The sequence below is a fragment of the Prenolepis imparis genome, unplaced genomic scaffold (assembly GCF_030444845.1).
Source record: "Prenolepis imparis isolate NDT839.2.m4 unplaced genomic scaffold, iyPreImpa1.0 SCAF_1, whole genome shotgun sequence".
Classification (NCBI taxonomy): domain Eukaryota; kingdom Metazoa; phylum Arthropoda; class Insecta; order Hymenoptera; family Formicidae; genus Prenolepis; species Prenolepis imparis.
Genome location: NW_028141159.1, coordinates 5819523 through 5837983, shown reverse-complemented (window position 1 = coordinate 5837983; position 18461 = coordinate 5819523). Strand labels below are relative to the sequence as shown.

At 31.9% G+C, this 18461-nt stretch overlaps 2 long non-coding RNA genes across 10 annotated transcripts; both read right to left on the bottom strand.

Moving 5' to 3' along the window:
• Nucleotides 1-7143: 7143 nt before the first annotated feature.
• LOC145943412 (uncharacterized) lies at nucleotides 7144-9537 on the bottom strand. 4 transcript variants are annotated; one of them, XR_014426517.1, is made up of 4 exons: nucleotides 9387-9537; nucleotides 7894-9313; nucleotides 7728-7820; nucleotides 7144-7654 (listed from the first exon to the last, which is right to left on the bottom strand). It is a non-coding gene; the product is annotated as an uncharacterized LOC145943412 (long non-coding RNA). The 4 variants fall into 4 exon arrangements; XR_014426519.1 differs by having other exon boundaries at nucleotides 7144-7668; nucleotides 7728-9313; XR_014426516.1 differs by having other exon boundaries at nucleotides 7144-7820.
• A 1583-nt stretch (nucleotides 9538-11120) lies between these two features.
• LOC145943406 (uncharacterized) lies at nucleotides 11121-14124 on the bottom strand. Of its 6 annotated transcripts, none has more exons than XR_014426515.1 (5): nucleotides 14031-14124; nucleotides 13368-13460; nucleotides 11875-13308; nucleotides 11709-11801; nucleotides 11121-11635 (listed from the first exon to the last, which is right to left on the bottom strand). It is a non-coding gene; the product is annotated as an uncharacterized LOC145943406 (long non-coding RNA). The 6 variants fall into 6 exon arrangements; XR_014426513.1 differs by having other exon boundaries at nucleotides 11875-13294; XR_014426511.1 differs by having other exon boundaries at nucleotides 11875-13460.
• Nucleotides 14125-18461: the final 4337 nt, after the last annotated feature.

The window sequence follows — 18461 nt, the reverse complement described above, 5'->3', positions numbered from 1 at the left end:
GTGTCTGCATGGTACCAAAAGATTCTGTAATCAATGTACTATTAAAATGTATAATCGATAAATTTTAGGCTCGTCTTAATATATTAGAAATCGATACTTTTTTACCGCTGACCCTGTGCGACGCATCTTTAATTTATGTATAGCAAATGAAAATGTTTGTACGTTGGTATCTGCTTGGTACCAAAAGATTCTGTAATCAATGTATTATTAAAATGTATAATCGATGAATTTTTGGCTCGTCTTAAAATATTAGAAATTCATACTTTTTTGACGCGGACCCTGTGCGACGCATCCTTATTTTATGTTTATCGTATTAAAAAATTTGTACGCTGGTGTCTGCATGGTACCAAAAGATTCTGTAATCAATGTACTATTAAAATGTATAATCGATGAATTTTTGGCTCGTCTTAATATATTAGAAATCGATACTTTTTTACCGCTGACCCTATGCGACGCAACCTTATTTTATGTTTATCAAGTTAAAAATTTTGTACGCTGGTGTCTGCTTGGTACCAAATAATTCTGTAATCAATGTACTATTAAAATGTATAATCGATGAATTTTTGGCTCGTCTTAATATATTAGAAATCGATACTTTTTTACCGCTGACCCTATGCGACGCAACCTTATTTTATGTATATCAAGTTAAAAAATTTGTACGTTGGTGTCTGTTCGGTACCAAATGATTGTATAATCAATGTACTATTAAAATGTATAATCGATGAATTTTTGGCTCGTCTTTAAATATTAGAAATCGATACTTTTTTACCGCTGATCCCATGCGACGCAATCTTACTTTATGTATATCAAGTTAAAAAATTTGTACGCTGGTGTCTGTTTGGTACCAAATAATTCTGTAATCAATGTACTATTAAAATGTATAATCGATGAATTTTTGGCTCCTCTCAAAATATTAGAAATCGATACATTTATGCCGCTGACCCTATGCGACGCATCCTTAATTTATGTATAGCAAATGAAAATGTTTGTACGCTGGTATCTGCTTGGTACCAAAAGATTCTGTAATCAATGTATTATTAAAATGTATAATCGATGAATTTTTGGCTCGTCTTAAAATATTAGAAATGGATACTTTTTTGACGCGGACCCTATGCGACGCATCCTTAATTTATGTATAGCAAATGAAAAAGTTTGTACGCTGTTGTCTGCTTGGTACCAAAAGATTCTGTAATCAATGTACTACTAAAATGTATAATCGATGAATTTTTGGCTCTTCTTGAAATATTATAAATCGATACTTTTTTACCGCTGACCCTATGCGACGCAACCTTATTTTATGTATATCAAGTTAAAAATTTTGTACGCTGGTGTCTGCTTGGTACCAAATAATTCTGTAATCAATGTATTATTAAAATGTATAATCGATGAATTTTTGGCTCGTCTTAAAATATTAGAAATTCATACTTTTTTGACGCGGACCCTGTGCGACGCATCCTTATTTTATGTTTATCGTATTAAAAAATTTGTACGCTGGTGTCTGCATGGTACCAAAAGATTCTGTAATCAATGTACTATTAAAATGTATAATCGATGAATTTTTGGCTCGTCTTAATATATTAGAAATCGATACTTTTTTACCGCTGACCCTATGCGACGCAACCTTATTTTATGTATATCAAGTTAAAAATTTTGTACGCTGGTGTCTGCTTGGTACCAAATAATTCTGTAATCAATGTATTATTAAAATGTATAATCGATGAATTTTTGGCTCGTCTTAAAATATTAGAAATTCATACTTTTTTGACGCGGACCCTATGCGACGCATCCTTAATTTATGTATAGCAAATGAAAAAGTTTGTACGCTGTTGTCTGCTTGATACCAAAAGATTCTGTAATCAATGTACTATTAAAATGTATAATCGATGAATTTTTGGCTCGTCTTAATATATTAGAAATCGATACTTTCTTGACGCGGACCCTGTGCGACGCATCCTTATTTTATGTTTATCGTATTAAAAAATTTGTACGCTGGTGTCTGCATGGTACCAAAAGATTCTGTAATCAATGTACTATTAAAATGTATAATCGATGAATTTTTGGCTCGTCTTAATATATTAGAAATCGATACTTTTTTACCGCTGACCCTATGCGACGCAACCTTATTTTATGTTTATCAAGTTAAAAATTTTGTACGCTGGTGTCTGCTTGGTACCAAATAATTCTGTAATCAATGTACTATTAAAATGTATAATCGATGAATTTTTGGCTCGTCTTAATATATTAGAAATCGATACTTTTTTACCGCTGACCCTATGCGACGCAACCTTATTTTATGTATATCAAGTTAAAAAATTTGTACGTTGGTGTCTGTTCGGTACCAAATGATTGTATAATCAATGTACTATTAAAATGTATAATCGATGAATTTTTGGCTCGTCTTTAAATATTAGAAATCGATACTTTTTTACCGCTGATCCCATGCGACGCAATCTTACTTTATGTATATCAAGTTAAAAAATTTGTACGCTGGTGTCTGTTTGGTACCAAATAATTCTGTAATCAATGTACTATTAAAATGTATAATCGATGAATTTTTGGCTCCTCTCAAAATATTAGAAATCGATACATTTATGCCGCTGACCCTATGCGACGCATCCTTAATTTATGTATAGCAAATGAAAATGTTTGTACGCTGGTATCTGCTTGGTACCAAAAGATTCTGTAATCAATGTATTATTAAAATGTATAATCGATGAATTTTTGGCTCGTCTTAAAATATTAGAAATGGATACTTTTTTGACGCGGACCCTATGCGACGCATCCTTAATTTATGTATAGCAAATGAAAAAGTTTGTACGCTGTTGTCTGCTTGGTACCAAAAGATTCTGTAATCAATGTACTACTAAAATGTATAATCGATGAATTTTTGGCTCTTCTTGAAATATTATAAATCGATACTTTTTTACCGCTGACCCTATGCGACGCAACCTTATTTTATGTATATCAAGTTAAAAATTTTGTACGCTGGTGTCTGCTTGGTACCAAATAATTCTGTAATCAATGTATTATTAAAATGTATAATCGATGAATTTTTGGCTCGTCTTAAAATATTAGAAATTCATACTTTTTTGACGCGGACCCTGTGCGACGCATCCTTATTTTATGTTTATCGTATTAAAAAATTTGTACGCTGGTGTCTGCATGGTACCAAAAGATTCTGTAATCAATGTACTATTAAAATGTATAATCGATGAATTTTTGGCTCGTCTTAATATATTAGAAATCGATACTTTTTTACCGCTGACCCTATGCGACGCAACCTTATTTTATGTATATCAAGTTAAAAATTTTGTACGCTGGTGTCTGCTTGGTACCAAATAATTCTGTAATCAATGTATTATTAAAATGTATAATCGATGAATTTTTGGCTCGTCTTAAAATATTAGAAATTCATACTTTTTTGACGCGGACCCTATGCGACGCATCCTTAATTTATGTATAGCAAATGAAAAAGTTTGTACGCTGTTGTCTGCTTGATACCAAAAGATTCTGTAATCAATGTACTATTAAAATGTATAATCGATGAATTTTTGGCTCGTCTTAATATATTAGAAATCGATACTTTCTTGACGCGGACCCTGTGCGACGCATCCTTATTTTATGTTTATCGTATTAAAAAATTTGTACGCTGGTGTCTGCATGGTACCAAAAGATTCTGTAATCAATGTACTATTAAAATGTATAATCGATGAATTTTTGGCTCGTCTTAATATATTAGAAATCGATACTTTTTTACCGCTGACCCTATGCGACGCAACCTTTTTTATGTATATCAAGTTAAAAATTTTGTACGCTGGTGTCTGCTTGGTACCAAATAATTCTGTAATCAATGTATTATTAAAATGTATAATCGATGAATTTTTGGCTCGTCTTAAAATATTAGAAATTGATACTTTTTTGACGCGGAACCTGTGCGACGCATCCTTAATTATGAATAGCAAATGAAAATGTTTGTACGCTGGTATCTGCTTGGTACCAAAACATTCTGTAATCAATGTATTATTAAAATGTATAATCGATGAATTTTTGACTCGTCTTTAAATATTAGAAATCGATACATTTATGCCGCTGACCCTATGCGACGCATCCTTAATTTATGTATAGCAAATGAAAAAGTTTGTACGCTGTTGTCTGCTTGGTACCAAAAGATTCTGTAATCAATGTACTACTAAAATGTATAATCGATGAATTTTTGGCTCGTCTAAAAATATTAGAAATGGATACTTTTTTACCGCTGACCCCATGCGACGCAATCTTACTATATGTATATCAAGTTAAAAATTTTGTACGCTGGTGTCTGCTTGGAACCAAATAATTCTGTAATCAATGTATTATTAAAATGTATAAACGATGAATTTTTGGCTCGTCTTAAAATATTAGAAATTGATACTTTTTTGACGCGGACACTGTGCGACGCATCCTTATTTTATGTTTATCGTATTAAAAAATTTGTACGCTGGTGTCTGCATGGTACCAAAAGATTCTGTAATCAATGTACTATTAAAATGTATAATCGATGAATTTTTGGCTCCTCTCAAAATATTAGAAATCGATACTTTTTTACCGCTGACCCTATGCGACGCAACCTTATTTTTGTATATCAAGTTAAAAAATTTGTACGCTGGTGTCTGTTCGGTACCAAATGATTGTATAATCAATGTACTATTAAAATGTATAATCGATGAATTTTTGGCTCGTCTTAAAATATTACAAATCGATACTTTTTTGCCGCTGACCCTATGCGACGCATCCATATTTTATGTTTATCAAATTAAAAATTTGTACGCTGGTGTCTGTTCGGTACCAAATAATTCTGTAATCAATGTACTATTAAAATGTATAATCGATGAATTTTTGGCTCGTCTTAATATATTAGAAATCGATACTTTTTTGACGCGGACACTGTGCAACGCATCCTTAATTTATGAATAGCAAATGAAAATGTTTGTACGCTGGTATCTGCTTGGTACCAAAAGATTCTGTAATCAATGTATTATTAAAATGTATAATCGATGAATTTTTGACTCGTCTTTAAATATTAGAAATCGATACATTTATGCCGCTGACCCTATGCGACGCATCCTTAATTTATGTATAGCAAATGAAAAAGTTTGTACGCTGTTGTCTGCTTGGTACCAAAAGATTCTGTAATCAATGTACTACTAAAATGTATAATCGATGAATTTTTGGCTCGTCTAAAAATATTAGAAATGGATACTTTTTTACCGCTGACCCCATGCGACATAATCTTACTTTATGTATATCAAGTTAAAAATTTTGTACGCTGGTGTCTGCTTGGTACCAAATAATTCTGTAATCAATGTATTATTAAAATGTATAAACGATGAATTTTTGGCTCGTCTTAAAATATTAGAAATTGATACTTTTTTGACGCGGACCCTGTGCGACGCATCCTTATTTTATGTTTATCGAATTAAAAAATTTGTACGCTGGTGTCTGCATGGTACCAAAAGATTCTGTAATCAATGTTCTATTAAAATGTATAATCGATGAATTTTTGGCTCCTCTCAAAATATTAGAAATCGATACTTTTTTACCGCTGACCCTATGCGACGCAACCTTATTTTTGTATATCAAGTTAAAAAATTTGTACGCTGGTGTCTGTTCGGTACCAAATGATTGTATAATCAATGTACTATTAAAATGTATAATCGATGAATTTTTGGCTCGTCTTTAAATATTAGAAATCGATACTTTTTTACCGCTGACCCCATGCGACGCAATCTTACTTTATGTATATCAAGTTAAAAAATTTGTACGCTGCTGTCTGTTTGGTACCAAATAATTCTGTAATCAATGTACTATTAAAATGTATAATCGATGAATTTTTGGCTCCACTCAAAATATTAGAAATCGATACATTTATGCCGCAGACCCTATGCGACGCATCCTTAATTTATGTATAGCAAATGAAAATGTTTGTACGCTGGTATCTGCTTGGTACCAAAAGATTCTGTAATCAATGTATTATTAAAATGTATTATCGATGAATTTTTGGCTCGTCTTAAAATATTAGAAATGGATACTTTTTTGACGCGGACCCTATGCGACGCATCCTTAATTTATGTATAGCAAATGAAAAAGTTTGTACGCTGTTGTCTGCTTGGTACCAAAAGATTCTGTAATCAATGTACTACTAAAATGTATAATCGATGAATTTTTGGCTCTTCTTGAAATATTAGAAATCGATACTTTTTTACCGCTGACCCTATGCGACGCAACCTTATTTTATGTATATCAAGTTAAAAATTTTGTACGCTGGTGTCTGCTTGGTACCAAATAATTCTGTAATCAATGTATTATTAAAATGTATAATCGATGAATTTTTGGCTCGTCTTAAAATATTAGAAATTCATACTTTTTTGACGCGGACCCTGTGCGACGCATCCTTATTTTATGTTTATCGTATTAAAAAATTTGTACGCTGGTGTCTGCATGGTACCAAAAGATTCTGTAATCAATGTACTATTAAAATGTATAATCGATGAATTTTTGGCTCGTCTTAATATATTAGAAATCGATACTTTTTTACCGCTGACCCTATGCGACGCAATCTTATTTTATGTATATCAAGTTAAAAATTTTGTACGCTGGTGTCTGCTTGGTACCAAATAATTCTGTAATCAATGTATTATTAAAATGTATAATCGATGAATTTTTTGCTCGTCTTAAAATATTAGAAATTCATACTTTTTTGACGCGGACCCTGTGCGACGCATCCTTATTTTATGTTTATCCTATTAAAAAATTTGTACGCTGGTGTCTGCATGGTACCAAAAGATTCTGTAATCAATGTACTATTAAAATGTATAATCGATGAATTTTTGGCTCGTCTTAATATATTAGAAATCGATACTTTTTTACCGCTGACCCTATGCGACGCAACTTTATTTTATGTATATCAAGTTAAAAAATTTGTACGTTGGTGTCTGTTCGGTACCAAATGATTGTATAATCAATGTACTATTAAAATGTATAATCGATGAATTTTTGGCTCGTCTTAATATATTAGAAATCGATACTTTTTTACCGCTGACCCTATGCGACGCAACCTTATTTTATGTTTATCAAGTTAAAAATTTTGTACGCTGGTGTCTGCTTGGTACCAAATAATTCTGTAATCAATGTACTATTAAAATGTATAATCGATGAATTTTTGGCTCGTCTTAATATATTAGAAATCGATACTTTTTTACCGCTGACCCTATGCGACGCAACCTTATTTTATGTATATCAAGTTAAAAAATTTGTACGTTGGTGTCTGTTCGGTACCAAATGATTGTATAATCAATGTACTATTAAAATGTATAATCGATGAATTTTTGGCTCGTCTTTAAATATTAGAAATCGATACTTTTTTACCGCTGATCCCATGCGACGCAATCTTACTTTATGTATATCAAGTTAAAAAATTTGTACGCTGGTGTCTGTTTGGTACCAAATAATTCTGTAATCAATGTACTATTAAAATGTATAATCGATGAATTTTTGGCTCGTCTTAAAATATTAGAAATCGATACTTTTTTGCCGCTGACCCTATGCGACGCATCCATATTTTATGTTTATCAAATTAAAAATTTGTACGCTGGTGTCTGTTCGGTACCAAATAATTCTGTAATCAATGTACTATTAAAATGTATAATCGATGAATTTTTGGCTCGTCTTAATATATTAGAAATCGATACTTTTTTGACGCGGACCCTGTGCGACGCATCCTTAATTTATGAATAGCAAATGAAAATGTTTGTACGCTGGTATCTGCTTGGTACCAAAAGATTCTGTAATCAATGTATTATTAAAATGTATAATCGATGAATTTTTGACTCGTCTTCAAATATTAGAAATCGATACATTTATGCCGCTGACCCTATGCGACGCATCCTTAATTTATGTATAGCAAATGAAAAAGTTTGTACGCTGTTGTCTGCTTGGTACCAAAAGATTCTGTAATCAATGTACTACTAAAATGTATAATCGATGAATTTTTGGCTCGTCTAAAAATATTAGAAATGGATACTTTTTTACCGCTGACCCCATGCGACGCAATCTTACTTTATGTATATCAAGTTAAAAATTTTGTACGCTGGTGTCTGCTTGGTACCAAATAATTCTGTAATCAATGTATTATTAAAATGTATAAACGATGAATTTTTGGCTCGTCTTAAAATATTAGAAATTGATACTTTTTTGACGCGGACCCTGTGCGATGCATCCTTATTTTATGTTTATCGTATTAAAAAATTTGTACGCTGGTGTCTGCATGGTACCAAAAGATTCTGTAATCAATGTACTATTAAAATGTATAATCGATGAATTTTTGGCTCCTCTCAAAATATTAGAAATCGATACTTTTTTACCGCTGACCCTATGCGACGCAACCTTATTTTTGTATATCAAGTTAAAAAATTTGTACGCTGGTGTCTGTTCGGTACCAAATGATTGTATAATCAATGTACTATTAAAATGTATAATCGATGAATTTTTGGCTCGTCTTTAAATATTAGAAATCAATACTTTTTTACCGCTGACCCCATGCGACGCAATCTTACTTTATGTATATCAAGTTAAAAAATTTGTACGCTGCTGTCTGTTTGGTACCAAATAATTCTGTAATCAATGTACTATTAAAATGTATAATCGATGAATTTTTGGCTCGTCTTTAAATATTAGAAATCGATACATTTATGCCGCTGACCCTGTTCGACGCATCCTTAATTTATGTATAGCAAATGAAAATGTTTGTACGCTGGTATCTGCTTGGTACCAAAAGATTCTGTAATCAATGTATTATTAAAATGTATAATCGATGAATATTTGGCTCGTCTTTAAATATTAGAAATCGATACATTTATGCCGCTGACCCTATGCGACGCATCCTTAATTTATGTATAGCAAATGAAAAAGTTTGTACGCTGTTGTCTGCTTGGTACCAAAAGATTCTGTAATCAATGTACTACTAAAATGTATAATCGATGAATTTTTGGCTCTTCTTAAAATATTAGAAATCGATACTTTTTTACCGCTGACCCTATGCGACGCAACCTTATTTTATGTATATCAAGTTAAAAATTTTGTACGCTGGTGTCTGCTTGGTACCAAATAATTCTGTAATCAATGTATTATTAAAATGTATAATCGATGAATTTTTGGCTCGTCTTAATATATTAGAAATCGATACTTTTTTACCGCTGACCCTATGCGACGCAACCTTATTTTATGTATATCAAGTTAAAAATTTTGTACGCTGGTGTCTGCATGGTACCAAAAGATTCTGTAATCAATGTACTATTAAAATGTATAATCGATGAATTTTTGGCTCGTCTTAATATATTAGAAATCGATACTTTTTTACCGCTGACCCTGTGCGACGCATCCTTAATTTATGTATAGCAAATGAAAATGTTTGTACGCTGGTATCTGCTTGGTACCAAAAGATTCTGTAATTAATGTATTATTAAAATGTATAATCGATGAATTTTTGGCTCGTCTTAAAATATTAGAAATTCATACTTTTTTGACGCGGACCCTGTGCGACGCATCCTTATTTTATGTTTATCGTATTAAAAAATTTGTACGCTGGTGTCTGCATGGTACCAAAAGATTCTGTAATCAATGTACTATTAAAATGTATAATCGATTAATTTTTGGCTCGTCTTAAAATATTAGAAATCGATACTTTTTTGCCGCTGACCCTATGCGACGCATCCATATTTTATGTTTATCAAATTAAAAATTTGTACGCTGGTGTCTGTTCGGTACCAAATAATTCTGTAATCAATGTATTATTAAAATGTATAATCGATGAATTTTTGGCTCGTCTTTAAATATTAGAAATCGATACTTTTTTACCGCTGATCCCATGCGACGCAATCTTACTTTATGTATATCAAGTTAAAAAATTTGTACGCTGGTGTCTGTTTGGTACCAAATAATTCTGTAATCAATGTACTATTAAAAATTATAATCGATGAATTTTTGGCTCGTCTTAAAATATTAGAAATGGATACTTTTTTGACGCGGACCCTATGCGACGCATCCTTAATTTATGTATAGCAAATGAAAAAGTTTGTACGCTGTTGTCTGCTTGGTACCAAAAGATTCTGTAATCAATGTACTATTAAAATGTATAATCGATGAATTTTTGGCTCGTCTTTAAATATTAGAAATCGATACATTTATGCCGCTGACCCTATGCGACGCATCCTTAATTTATGTATAGCAAATGAAAATGTTTGTACGCTGGTATCTGCTTGGTACCAAAAGATTATGTAATCAATGTATTATTAAAATGTATAATCGATGAATTTTTGGCTCGTCTTAAAATATTAGAAATGGATACTTTTTTGACGCGGACCCTATGCGACGCATCCTTAATTTATGTATAGCAAATGAAAAAGTTTGTACGCTGTTGTCTGCTTGGTACCAAAAGATTCTGTAATCAATGTACTACTAAAATGTATAATCGATGAATTTTTGGCTCGTCTTAATATATTAGAAATCGATACTTTTTTACCGCTGACCCTATGCGACGCAATCTTATTTTATGTATATCAAGTTAAAAATTTTGTACGCTGGTGTCTGCTTGGTACCAAATAATTCTGTAATCAATGTATTATTAAAATGTATAATCGATGAATTTTTTGCTCGTCTTAAAATATTAGAAATTCATACTTTTTTGACGCGGACCCTGTGCGACGCATCCTTATTTTATGTTTATCCTATTAAAAAATTTGTACGCTGGTGTCTGCATGGTACCAAAAGATTCTGTAATCAATGTACTATTAAAATGTATAATCGATGAATTTTTGGCTCGTCTTAATATATTAGAAATCGATACTTTTTTACCGCTGACCCTATGCGACGCAACTTTATTTTATGTATATCAAGTTAAAAAATTTGTACGTTGGTGTCTGTTCGGTACCAAATGATTGTATAATCAATGTACTATTAAAATGTATAATCGATGAATTTTTGGCTCGTCTTAATATATTAGAAATCGATACTTTTTTACCGCTGACCCTATGCGACGCAACCTTATTTTATGTTTATCAAGTTAAAAATTTTGTACGCTGGTGTCTGCTTGGTACCAAATAATTCTGTAATCAATGTACTATTAAAATGTATAATCGATGAATTTTTGGCTCGTCTTAATATATTAGAAATCGATACTTTTTTACCGCTGACCCTATGCGACGCAACCTTATTTTATGTATATCAAGTTAAAAAATTTGTACGTTGGTGTCTGTTCGGTACCAAATGATTGTATAATCAATGTACTATTAAAATGTATAATCGATGAATTTTTGGCTCGTCTTTAAATATTAGAAATCGATACTTTTTTACCGCTGATCCCATGCGACGCAATCTTACTTTATGTATATCAAGTTAAAAAATTTGTACGCTGGTGTCTGTTTGGTACCAAATAATTCTGTAATCAATGTACTATTAAAATGTATAATCGATGAATTTTTGGCTCGTCTTAAAATATTAGAAATCGATACTTTTTTGCCGCTGACCCTATGCGACGCATCCATATTTTATGTTTATCAAATTAAAAATTTGTACGCTGGTGTCTGTTCGGTACCAAATAATTCTGTAATCAATGTACTATTAAAATGTATAATCTATGAATTTTTGGCTCGTCTTAATATATTAGAAATCGATACTTTTTTGACGCGGACCCTGTGCGACGCATCCTTAATTTATGAATAGCAAATGAAAATGTTTGTACGCTGGTATCTGCTTGGTACCAAAAGATTCTGTAATCAATGTATTATTAAAATGTATAATCGATGAATTTTTGACTCGTCTTCAAATATTAGAAATCGATACATTTATGCCGCTGACCCTATGCGACGCATCCTTAATTTATGTATAGCAAATGAAAAAGTTTGTACGCTGTTGTCTGCTTGGTACCAAAAGATTCTGTAATCAATGTACTACTAAAATGTATAATCGATGAATTTTTGGCTCGTCTAAAAATATTAGAAATGGATACTTTTTTACCGCTGACCCCATGCGACGCAATCTTACTTTATGTATATCAAGTTAAAAATTTTGTACGCTGGTGTCTGCTTGGTACCAAATAATTCTGTAATCAATGTATTATTAAAATGTATAAACGATGAATTTTTGGCTCGTCTTAAAATATTAGAAATTGATACTTTTTTGACGCGGACCCTGTGCGATGCATCCTTATTTTATGTTTATCGTATTAAAAAATTTGTACGCTGGTGTCTGCATGGTACCAAAAGATTCTGTAATCAATGTACTATTAAAATGTATAATCGATGAATTTTTGGCTCCTCTCAAAATATTAGAAATCGATACTTTTTTACCGCTGACCCTATGCGACGCAACCTTATTTTTGTATATCAAGTTAAAAAATTTGTACGCTGGTGTCTGTTCGGTACCAAATGATTGTATAATCAATGTACTATTAAAATGTATAATCGATGAATTTTTGGCTCGTCTTTAAATATTAGAAATCAATACTTTTTTACCGCTGACCCCATGCGACGCAATCTTACTTTATGTATATCAAGTTAAAAAATTTGTACGCTGCTGTCTGTTTGGTACCAAATAATTCTGTAATCAATGTACTATTAAAATGTATAATCGATGAATTTTTGGCTCGTCTTTAAATATTAGAAATCGATACATTTATGCCGCTGACCCTGTTCGACGCATCCTTAATTTATGTATAGCAAATGAAAATGTTTGTACGCTGGTATCTGCTTGGTACCAAAAGATTCTGTAATCAATGTATTATTAAAATGTATAATCGATGAATATTTGGCTCGTCTTTAAATATTAGAAATCGATACATTTATGCCGCTGACCCTATGCGACGCATCCTTAATTTATGTATAGCAAATGAAAAAGTTTGTACGCTGTTGTCTGCTTGGTACCAAAAGATTCTGTAATCAATGTACTACTAAAATGTATAATCGATGAATTTTTGGCTCTTCTTAAAATATTAGAAATCGATACTTTTTTACCGCTGACCCTATGCGACGCAACCTTATTTTATGTATATCAAGTTAAAAATTTTGTACGCTGGTGTCTGCTTGGTACCAAATAATTCTGTAATCAATGTATTATTAAAATGTATAATCGATGAATTTTTGGCTCGTCTTAATATATTAGAAATCGATACTTTTTTACCGCTGACCCTATGCGACGCAACCTTATTTTATGTATATCAAGTTAAAAATTTTGTACGCTGGTGTCTGCATGGTACCAAAAGATTCTGTAATCAATGTACTATTAAAATGTATAATCGATGAATTTTTGGCTCGTCTTAATATATTAGAAATCGATACTTTTTTACCGCTGACCCTGTGCGACGCATCCTTAATTTATGTATAGCAAATGAAAATGTTTGTACGCTGGTATCTGCTTGGTACCAAAAGATTCTGTAATTAATGTATTATTAAAATGTATAATCGATGAATTTTTGGCTCGTCTTAAAATATTAGAAATTCATACTTTTTTGACGCGGACCCTGTGCGACGCATCCTTATTTTATGTTTATCGTATTAAAAAATTTGTACGCTGGTGTCTGCATGGTACCAAAAGATTCTGTAATCAATGTACTATTAAAATGTATAATCGATTAATTTTTGGCTCGTCTTAAAATATTAGAAATCGATACTTTTTTGCCGCTGACCCTATGCGACGCATCCATATTTTATGTTTATCAAATTAAAAATTTGTACGCTGGTGTCTGTTCGGTACCAAATAATTCTGTAATCAATGTATTATTAAAATGTATAATCGATGAATTTTTGGCTCGTCTTTAAATATTAGAAATCGATACTTTTTTACCGCTGATCCCATGCGACGCAATCTTACTTTATGTATATCAAGTTAAAAAATTTGTACGCTGGTGTCTGTTTGGTACCAAATAATTCTGTAATCAATGTACTATTAAAAATTATAATCGATGAATTTTTGGCTCGTCTTAAAATATTAGAAATGGATACTTTTTTGACGCGGACCCTATGCGACGCATCCTTAATTTATGTATAGCAAATGAAAAAGTTTGTACGCTGTTGTCTGCTTGGTACCAAAAGATTCTGTAATCAATGTACTATTAAAATGTATAATCGATGAATTTTTGGCTCGTCTTTAAATATTAGAAATCGATACATTTATGCCGCTGACCCTATGCGACGCATCCTTAATTTATGTATAGCAAATGAAAATGTTTGTACGCTGGTATCTGCTTGGTACCAAAAGATTATGTAATCAATGTATTATTAAAATGTATAATCGATGAATTTTTGGCTCGTCTTAAAATATTAGAAATGGATACTTTTTTGACGCGGACCCTATGCGACGCATCCTTAATTTATGTATAGCAAATGAAAAAGTTTGTACGCTGTTGTCTGCTTGGTACCAAAAGATTCTGTAATCAATGTACTACTAAAATGTATAATCGATGAATTTTTGGCTCGTCTAAAAATATTAGAAATGGATACTTTTTTACCGCTGACCCCATGCGACGCAATCTTACTTTATGTATATCAAGTTAAAAATTTTGTACGCTGGTGTCTGCTTGGTACCAAATAATTCTGTAATCAATGTATTATTAAAATGTATAAACGATGAATTTTTGGCTCGTCTTAAAATATTAGAAATTGATACTTTTTTGACGCGGACCCTGTGCGACGCATCCTTATTTTATGTTTATCGTATTAAAAAATTTGTACGCTGGTCTCTGCATGGTACCAAAAGATTCTGTAATCAATGTACTATTAAAATGTATAATCGATGAATTTTTGGCTCCTCTCAAAATATTAGAAATCGATACTTTTTTACCGCTGACCCTATGCGACGCAACCTTATTTTATTTATATCAAGTTAAAAAATTTGTACGCTGGTGTCTGTTCGGTACCAAATGATTGTATAATCAATGTACTATTAAAATGTATAATCGATGAATTTTTGGCTCGTCTTTAAATATTAGAATTCGATACATATATGCCGCTGACCCTGTGCGACGCATCCTTAATTTATGTATAGCAAATGAAAAAGTTTGTACGCTGTTGTCTGCTTGGTACCAAAAGATTCTGTAATCAATGTACTACTAAAATGTATAATCGATGAATTTTTGGCTCTTCTTAAAATATTAGAAATCGATACTTTTTTACCGCTGACCCTATGCGACGCAACCTTATTTTATGTATATCAAGTTAAAAATTTTGTACGCTGGTGTCTGCTTGGTACCAAATAATTCTGTAATCAATGTATTATTAAAATGTATAATCGATGAATTTCTGGCTCGTCTTAAAATATTAGAAATTCATACTTTTTTGACGCGGACCCTGTGCGACGCATCCTTATTTTATGTTTATCGTATTAAAAAATTTGTACGCTGGTGTCTGCATGGTACCAAAAGATTCTGTAATCAATGTACTATTAAAATGTATAATCGATGAATTTTTGGCTCGTCTTTAAATATTAGAAATCGATACATTTATGCCGCTGACCCTATGCGACGCATCCTTAATTTATGTATAGCAAATGAAAATGTTTGTACGCTGGTATCTGCTTGGTACCAAAAGATTATGTAATCAATGTATTATTAAAATGTATAATCGGTGAATTTTTGGCTCGTCTTAAAATATTAGAAATGGATACTTTTTTGACGCGGACCCTATGCGACGCATCCTTAATTTATGTATAGCAAATGAAAAAGTTTGTACGCTGTTGTCTGCTTGGTACCAAAAGATTCTGTAATCAATGTACTACTAAAATGTATAATCGATGAATTTTTGGCTCGTCTAAAAATATTAGAAATGGATACTTTTTTACCGCTGACCCCATGCGACGCAATCTTACTTTATGTATATCAAGTTAAAAATTTTGTACGCTGGTGTCTGCTTGGTACCAAATAATTCTGTAATCAATGTATTATTAAAATGTATAAACGATGAATTTTTGGCTCGTCTTAAAATATTAGAAATTCATACTTTTTTGACGCGGACCCTGTGCGACGCATCCTTATTTTATGTTTATCGTATTAAAAAATTTGTACGCTGGTCTCTGCATGGTACCAAAAGATTCTGTAATCAATGTATTATTAAAATGTATAATCGATGAATTTTTGGCTCGTCTTAAAATATTAGAAATGGATACTTTTTTGACGCGGACCCTATGCGACGCATCCTTAATTTATGTATAGCAAATGAAAAAGTTTGTACGCTGTTGTCTGCTTGGTACCAAAAGATTCTGTAATCAATGTACTACTAAAATGTATAATCGATGAATTTTTGGCTCTTCTTGAAATATTAGAAATCGATACTTTTTTACCGCTGACCCTATGCGACGCAACCTTATTTTATGTATATCAAGTTAAAAATTTTGTACGCTGGTGTCTGCTTGGTACCAAATAATTCTGTAATCAATGTATTATTAAAATGTATAATCGATGAATTTTTGGCTCGTCTTAAAATATTAGAAATTCATACTTTTTTGACGCGGACCCTGTGCGACGCATCCTTATTTTATGTTTATCGTATTAAAAAATTTGTACGCTGGTGTCTGCATGGTACCAAAAGATTCTGTAATCAATGTACTATTAAAATGTATAATCGATGAATTTTTGGCTCGTCTTAATATATTAGAAATCGATACTTTTTTACCGCTGACCCTATGCGACGCAACCTTATTTTATGTATATCAAGTTAAAAATTTTGTACGCTGGTGTCTGCTTGGTACCAAATAATTCTGTAATCAATGTATTATTAAAATGTATAATCGATGAATTTTTGGCTCGTCTTAAAATATTAGAAATTCATACTTTTTTGACGCGGACCCTGTGCGACGCATCCTTATTTTATGTTTATCGTATTAAAAAATTTGTACGCTGGTGTCTGCATGGTACCAAAAGATTCTGTAATCAATGTACTATTAAAATGTATAATCGATGAATTTTTGGCTCGTCTTAATATATTAGAAATCGATACTTTTTTACCGCTGACCCTATGCGACGCAACCTTATTTTATGTTTATCAAGTTAAAAATTTTGTACGCTGGTGTCTGCTTGGTACCAAATAATTCTGTAATCAATGTACTATTAAAATGTATAATCGATGAATTTTTGGCTCGTCTTAATATATTAGAAATCGATACTTTTTTACCGCTGACCCTATGCGACGCAACCTTATTTTATGTATATCAAGTTAAAAAATTTGTACGTTGGTGTCTGTTCGGTACCAAATGATTGTATAATCAATGTACTATTAAAATGTATAATCGATGAATTTTTGGCTCGTCTTTAAATATTAGAAATCGATACTTTTTTACCGCTGATCCCATGCGACGCAATCTTACTTTATGTATATCAAGTTAAAAAATTTGTACGCTGGTGTCTGTTTGGTACCAAATAATTCTGTAATCAATGTACTATTAAAATGTATAATCGATGAATTTTTGGCTCCTCTCAAAATATTAGAAATCGATACATTTATGCCGCTGACCCTATGCGACGCATCCTTAATTTATGTATAGCAAATGAAAATGTTTGTACGCTGGTATCTGCTTGGTACCAAAAGATTCTGTAATCAATGTATTATTAAAATGTATAATCGATGAATTTTTGGCTCGTCTTAAAATATTAGAAATGGATACTTTTTTGACGCGGACCCTATGCGACGCATCCTTAATTTATGTATAGCAAATGAAAAAGTTTGTACGCTGTTGTCTGCTTGGTACCAAAAGATTCTGTAATCAATGTACTACTAAAATGTATAATCGATGAATTTTTGGCTCTTCTTGAAATATTATAAATCGATACTTTTTTACCGCTGACCCTATGCGACGCAACCTTATTTTATGTATATCAAGTTAAAAATTTTGTACGCTGGTGTCTGCTTGGTACCAAATAATTCTGTAATCAATGTATTATTAAAATGTATAATCGATGAATTTTTGGCTCGTCTTAAAATATTAGAAATTCATACTTTTTTGACGCGGACCCTGTGCGACGCATCCTTATTTTATGTTTATCGTATTAAAAAATTTGTACGCTGGTGTCTGCATGGTACCAAAAGATTCTGTAATCAATGTACTATTAAAATGTATAATCGATGAATTTTTGGCTCGTCTTAATATATTAGAAATCGATACTTTTTTACCGCTGACCCTATGCGACGCAACCTTATTTTATGTATATCAAGTTAAAAATTTTGTACGCTGGTGTCTGCTTGGTACCAAATAATTCTGTAATCAATGTATTATTAAAATGTATAATCGATGAATTTTTGGCTCGTCTTAAAATATTAGAAATTCATACTTTTTTGACGCGGACCCTGTGCGACGCATCCTTATTTTATGTTTATCGTATTAAAAAATTTGTACGCTGGTGTCTGCATGGTACCAAAAGATTCTGTAATCAATGTACTATTAAA